We start from the raw sequence: 7,571 nt of genomic DNA, 5'->3' as shown, positions 1-7,571 counted from the left end.
AATAAATTCTCAAACGTACTTAAAAAATAAAAACTGTAAGGAAGCTCCATCTATTTTATTCTTTGATTTGGTATTTACATACCTAGCTAATTGATTCTCTCTTCCTCTCTTTCTCCCTCAAATCTCCAGAGAAACATCATGCAAACACACATGATGTTTGATCCCTGTACAGATTCAAAAACTAGAAATACATAGAGCAGTAATATGATTGTTTTGGTAGTGCTTTCTTGATTTAAAAAATGGTAAAGTTAGTAATGTTATGTCTTTGCTTGAATATTCTTATGCTTAATTTCTTTTGTATGTTTACTATTTGCCAAAAGAACTCACATGCTGTCTGACCAAAGTCTATTTTGTATATAATTTCAATGAGTTAAATATTATTATAAAATATAGCATTAGTCTTTGGCTCTCCTTTCTTTCTTTCTTCTTTTCTTTCTTACTTTATTTTGGTTATAGGAATTCATTTTAATAGCAACCACATACACACACATGCACGCGCACACACACGTACTCATCATATTTAATCCATAATCAATCCAAATAAATTGTTACATTATTATGCATTCACTATAAAAATTAAGCTAATGTTTTATAGGATAAGTTTTAAAGAACTGAGTTTTAGAAAAGGTAACTCATCATTATATTTAGTCATATAAAATCATTTCTAGGAAAATAAAATAAATGTTTCTTCTTTCTGAAAGCTTTTAATATTTTTCTTCTATTTCTGGTATCCTGGAATCTTTCCAGGATGCACCTAAACATCACTAAGAAAAACAGCTTTGTTGTAATTAATAGAACTTCAATTCCTGAATGCTAGAAATTAAAAATTACAATAGCAAATTATTAAACACTAGAGGTTGGGTGCATGAAAGTCACACACTGAGGGGGTGGGGGAGTAGGGCGTCCCTTAGCCTGGCCTGTGCCCTCTCTCAGTCTGGGAGCCCTCGGGGCATGTCTGACTGCCAGCTTAGGTCTGCTCCCTATGGAGAGCAGGCCTAAGCCAGCAGTGGGACATCCTTAGTGTTTCTGCGGAGGCAGGAGAGGCTCCCGCCACCACCAGCACTCTCGCCAGCTGTGAGCCCGGCTCAGGGCTTCTGGCTGAGTGGCGCGCCCTCTGTAGGAGCACACTGACCACCGGGGGCCAGCTCGCATCATAGCGACCGGTCATTCCACTGTTCGGTCAATTTGCATATTAGCCTTTTATTATATAGGATTTTATTCCTCTGGACAAATAGTTTATTTATAGTATTTTCCTAGACACATAGATGGCTTCTTTTACATGTACATCAGTTTCTCTTTCCTATGAGCTTTTGGAAGTGTGCTCATTTATAAATAGGAAGCCCACTGTCCCTTCCTTGCTGAGCATCACAAAGAATCATTTTTGCTACCAGGATGTCCCAACACCTTTCCTTCTGTGCTGGTCATAATGCAAAACTTGCGTTTACTCAGGTACTCTGTAAATTTGATGTGCTAAGGAAGTGGGAGGTGATGGTCATCACCTCTGACTTGTGAACACTCCCTCCTATCTTCCTGCAATGCAGTTCTGATAAACTGTAACATTTTATTTTATTTTATTTTTAAATTCTAAGTTAGTGGTCTTTATTTCCAAATAGTACATATCCTCTTTTTATCTGTGTCGCCTGGAATTCAATGATGCATTTTAATCTGAAGATTTAAGTCTGCTTCTGCTCAGATAAGCTCTCATACTATTTAATAACTTCATCTGCTTCATCTCTTCATTTTTCTTCTTTTAGCACCTTTTTATTCACTCAGAAAGTCAACTGCATTTGTTATCCAAATCTATTATTTTCTTACCTATTTCATTGGTTTTAACAGAGAATCTCTGTTCCTTTTATTCATCTATTGTGTGTGTGTGCGTGCGTGAGTGTGCACACACACAAGTTATGGTTCATCTGTAGAGGTCCAGCAAAGTTTTATTTTTTTTGTCTATGTGTGGGGGCATGCATGCCTGTGTGTGCTATGGTTGAATCTCCTTGTTTTTATGATTTTGCATATTGAGGAGCAGGAACTTCTTTTTGTTCAAGTTCAAAATCAAAATCTAACCCAGCCCTGTCAACACTTAAATAACATTTATATGCTATCTGGTAAAAAAATAAAAAGCAACAATAAGCATTTAAGATGTCCAGTAAGGTGCAAAACTGCCATTCTCTGGAGCATTTTCTCAATCCATTGAGATTTTGGCTTCCCGGCAATTGACATCAGTTTGGCTCAAATAAACTCACAAAAATTCTCTACAGGTTTGGACATTTCTTATATTGAAAGCACAATTAACAAACATGGTAATTTCTATATTGGATATATTAGAAAGACTATAAAGACAATTTACTAAAACTACAACAAAAAGGAAAAGAGAAATTGCCTTTGCACTAGGTACGAACCAGACAATAATAAAGATTGGAAAGTATACAACGTGATCTAGAATGTCTCTTCATTCAGATTGCTTGTCAAGTTTCTTCATGCTATTTAAAGAGCCTGAAGCTGAACATCTTAGATACCTGAACATTTTAGCTGAACTACTTTTTTGTAATGTATGCCAGGAAGAAAATGGGAAATTTTTATCAGCGGACTCAAAGGAGAGCCCTTGGCCTTACAACAAAAACTGGTGAATGAATACATACGTATGGATTTTTATTCTCTAGTGCCTTTTTTTAGTTTGAAACACATTTTTAAATAACATGCCAATCATTAGATAACAGGGGTTTGACAATGATGACTTTTACATCAACTCTGTGCTCCAGGAAAGAGCAAAAGTTAACAGAATCCACCCTTTTATGTTTCACAAAACAGCTTATTGGGGAAAAAAAAAAACCCTTCCCCACATAATTTAGATAAAACTCACACAAGCTCTATGATGATGTCAGGCACAAAACCCTCCAAATTCCCACTGAGGAGGAGCAAAGTCTGTTGTCCCAAAATATGCCTTTTGAGGATATTGATTAAGCTGGTGATTTTTAAGAACAAAAGACACAAAAAAGAGCCTTTTACCTCCTCACTTGTGAATTCAGATGGAAAAATCTGCTCTGGGAAGAGAGATCACCTTAGCATAAGTGTAGCAGATAGGGAGGAACCTGGCCAAGTCTGTTAGACTCCCTTCTGCATCCCATTGTTTCTGGGGGACCCAGAAATAATTTGTTTACCAAATGTTCACTCCTTCTTGTCTACCTGTGGATTACCTATCTTCTCTTTGAAGCTCTAGACCATTACCCCCTATTCCTTAGCTCAGGGTGGCACTTGAGCCTCAACTGTCTGATATGTCCTCAGGTTACATTTAAGTCAACTCATTACCTGATTTGAATCAATTCTTATGGAACAGTTGAATGTAAATATGTAATAAATTTGGTTTTCTGTCTTGTTTATCTGTCTCCTGTCAATTTGTTTATTAATCAGCCAGAAGAACTAAGAGAGGAAACACAAGATGATGCTGGCTTCGGGGTAAAATATTCTCTGAGCTACTACTACTACCTCATCAAGCTGCCCTTTCATCCCACTTGCACACACCCTAGTCTTTCTGCTCTTGCTCACTCCTTTCAATATATTTCTTATATTAATTTCAGAGAGGAAGGGAGAGGGAGAGAGAGATGGAAACATCAATGATGAGAGAGAATTATTGATTGGCTGCCTCCTGCATGCCCTACTGGGGATCGAGCCTACAACCCAGGCCAGTCATGGCATAAGAATCGAACCATGACCTCCTGGTTCATAGGTTGATGCTCAACCACTTAGCTACGCCAGCTGAGCTCCATACTCTTAAGATACTTGCAGACTTTATTATGATCACAACCTTCGCATTATCACAATAGTCCCTTTCTCTCCTTTGCAATAATCATTTTGAATTAAGTCTCTGTGTACTAAATCTGTTGTGTGTGTTTTATTTGACAAATTTTGTCAAATGCTGAGATAATAGATTTTTGGATTACATTGATATACATAAAGTTAGGTTAAATTTTGCACTAAGGAAGAACATGGGGAAAAATCAAGTTTGTTAAATTAATTAAAACAGGAGGTCATTAGAACAAGGTGGCTTTAATGCCGAGAGGCCTATGTAAGCAAACCAAAATCTAAGCCTGTGAACACCTCAAGGTTACAAAATCAAATGCTAAGGATAACCAATTACAGACAGACAGCTAGGCTTTAGGCTATAGACAATTAAATAATTACCTTATTTTTGGTATTGCCTTTTCTGTAAAAAAGTCTTTCTCCAACTTCCTGTGTGTAGAGCCCTCCTAACCACTTCTGATTTAGGATTACCTAATTTGAATCAATTTTTGCCTCAAAACTCTTAAAAGGTTTAATATGCCTCATTTGATCTTTTAATAAGTTCAAGGGTAAATGTGAAAATGTAGATAGAGATTTCTACTCATTTGCTTTAAAGATTCTGAGGGGATATTTATGTAAATATTCATAACCTAAAAGTATAAATGCTGTATGTCTACCCATAAACCCAAAATATATTTTATTTTAGTCTCTTTTTAAAAATGTCTTTCTAATTTCCTTTTTACTGTTTCCTTTAACCTTTCATTGCACTAGAAGGCATCCCTTTCTCTTCTCTATGGCTTCTTTGTGTCACTGCCCCTCCTTACCCCATCTTACCCCCTCACCCTCCTGGTTTCAGGCTCCTCTACCTGAGGGAGAGCCCCAAGGCCTAGCCCAACTCCACGGCACTGAAACAATGATTTGGGGGGGTATTTATGTCTTATCTTTTCATAAATCATAAAAAGTGGAAAATAACAGTACTCAGATTCATTGGATGATTTAAAAATCTCAAGCTCTACTCAAATGGCCTGTTTCTGGAAGTTTTTTTGTGTTTTGTTGTTGTTATTGTTCACATTTTAAATCTGAGACATTAGTTTATAAATTATTGACTGTAACTATAGACAGTTGGTGAAAATTTACCTGTTTGTAGACTTTACCAATCTTTGTTTCCACCAATAATCTTAAACCCTTTATTTTATAATTTGAGAAGGTTTTGCCTAGGGAGGGAAGGATATGCGACTATACTTTATTCACCAGGGGATTTTATCAGAACTGAACAAATATTTTCAAGAGCCATAATTTACTGATTAGGTAGCTACTTTCATCAATGGCTGGTTACATTTTTGTATAAGAGAATATATATATATATGTATATATCCTCTATTACTCTATTTACATAAAGTACCTAGTAGAGTGCTTGGCATGGAGTAGATATTTTTTTAAATATAAGCTTCTCCTTTTCTCTTCTTAAATGCATTTTACAGAGATGGATGTGCTTAAGAGAAAGGAGGCCTAGGACTGCCTTTCTTTCGGGGGCGATACACCTTTCATTTGTTTTCTATCCACAACAGAGCTGCTTCCATCTCACTCAGTGATTGGCAGAAGGGAGAGTACGTTGTCCAAATGGTGTTATTAACTTAGAGACTGAGATTTTAAAAATTTGAAACACAAAGAACTAGACTCAGCATGGGAGCTCTCTGCAGTTATATTCTTCAGCCACCTGGAAAAAGCTGATTTGAAAGAACCTACTTAATAAAGCATACAGAGATGCAAAAAATCCACAAGGATTTTTAAACTGATGACGAATCATTCCTGAGTCCCAGCTACCCATGCATTGCTACGTTCCTTAAGCATAAACATGCTCATAAACGTGGGTTTCTGAACTTGTAACTGACAGAGGGAGAGTCAGGGAGACATCAAGGACTATGCACTCTTGTTGAAAAGATGCCATGGCTCCAGGCTTTCTAGAAACCCACTGTGAAATCCTCCAGGATTTCTAGAAATCCTGAATCACAGAAAAGGAGTAAGACGCCACGGTGACGCTCTCAAGCTGTGGTGCAACACAGTTCAGCTCAGTGTGGAAAAATAAAAAATAAAGATCATTGGTCCAACTGGCTGGAAGGGGTCGCTGTGGAGGCAGGATGGCCGGACCAGGGCTGGTGCTCCTGTGCCGCGGGTGGAAGTTGTGGTGCCAGGAGCGAACGCCAGGTGGCAGTGCTGTGCCTGCGCTAGTAAGCGCCCAGCGCCAGCGGCGATTGTCAGCAAGGTGATCCTCGGCGCCTTCTCTGCTCCCAGGGACACTCTTCCCCGCATCCTGGCGCTGTGCGCAGACTCCCACCGCCGCTGCGCGCCCGGCGCGTGCCCCGCGCCTCACCCCGTCCTCCCCTCTCCCCAGGCGCCGCCTCTCGCGCCTGGGCACCCGCCAGTCGCCAGTCGCCAGTCGCACCGTTGCCAGAACCATTGCCAGCCCGCCGCTGTGACGCAGTGCCTCTACCTGTGGTCCTCGCTGCGGGTCGCCTTTGGAAAGTACTTGTTAGATGCAAGTCAGCCTCTGCCAGTGTCCTATGCGCACACTGTCAAGGACACCATGCCCATGGGGTGGTCCTCCCTGCTGATCCTCATGAAGGGGAAGCAGAGGACCAGGTCCCTCATCAGCATCATCAGCGGCTGCCTGCTGGCCGCTGTCTCCAAGCTGTAGTGTGACAAGCTGGGGCTTCTCGGTGCGTTCTCATCCACACTGCGCTTCCTGCTGCAGAGTATTTTCTCCATAAAGGTTCTGAGAGAGTTGTGGATCTGCCATTCCCAGCTGCTGAACATCTTGGGCTGCCACACCTTCTTCTTTGTGATCCCCACTTGGGTCTTGGTGGACCCCTGCTTTCCTGGTCAGCAGGGACCTGACCTAGTGTCCCAGTGGCCCTGGACACTCCTGCTCCTGCTGTCAGGACCTCCTCCCCATCAGGACGGGGACACGAGCAGTAAGGAGCACTACCAGAGCCCCCTGGAGATGTCCCACCACAGCGTCCTCTTCCCCCAGCAGGTGGACTGTCCAAATGACCACAGTAACATCTTAGCAGACCACTTCCCAAACTCAGACAGTTTGAACCACTCTGACGTACAGAGCCTAGCGCCGTGATTTTCAACCACAAGAATTCTGAAAACATGCAATACCTATTTAGGCAGGGGCACCGACCTCTTTCCCCTTAGATGTCACATTTACAAATGACAACAGCCAACACAACGATAGCTGTCTGGTGTGAATGAATCAAAATTATACCCCCTTTTTTGTCAGATCGACAAAATTTTTGTTGTTGTGCCGCAGAATTTTAGTGTTAGTTTATGTGTGCCATGAGATGAAAAGGGTTGAAAATCGCTGGCCTAGGAAAGGGTAGACCATTCTGTGACTCCTCCCCCACCCCCAGCAGGACCAGAAACAAATGATAACCAGTGAATAGAAGCCCAGCCTCGGGGTTCTGCACAGCCATCAGAGGACTCTGGGGCTCCTGGCCCGGGTCAGCAGGAGGCCCTCCCTGCAGTGAGGACCACTGCCTTGTGGCTCAGGCGTTTCCTGCCTTCTTCCTGCAGCGATCATCTGTGGGTGGGGGTGGTCATCTGTGGGGGGGACACTACGGACAGCTTGGCCAGGTCTTACCTCCCTGTGAGCACTTACTGCCCAAGTATGTATTTCAGAGTCCCTGTTCTGCTTCCCAAATATCATTTCCGGATAATACCCAGGAAAGGTGGGATTGCTGGGGATACAGACCTTGGAGTGGGCAAGAGATGGACTCAGTTTCCCCATC

Source organism: Myotis nattereri (assembly GCF_964212035.1).
Source record: "Myotis nattereri genome assembly, chromosome: 6".
NCBI classification, from domain to species: domain Eukaryota; kingdom Metazoa; phylum Chordata; class Mammalia; order Chiroptera; family Vespertilionidae; genus Myotis; species Myotis nattereri.
The sequence above is the reverse complement of the archived record's forward strand: the minus strand, read 5'-3'. Positions refer to the sequence as shown.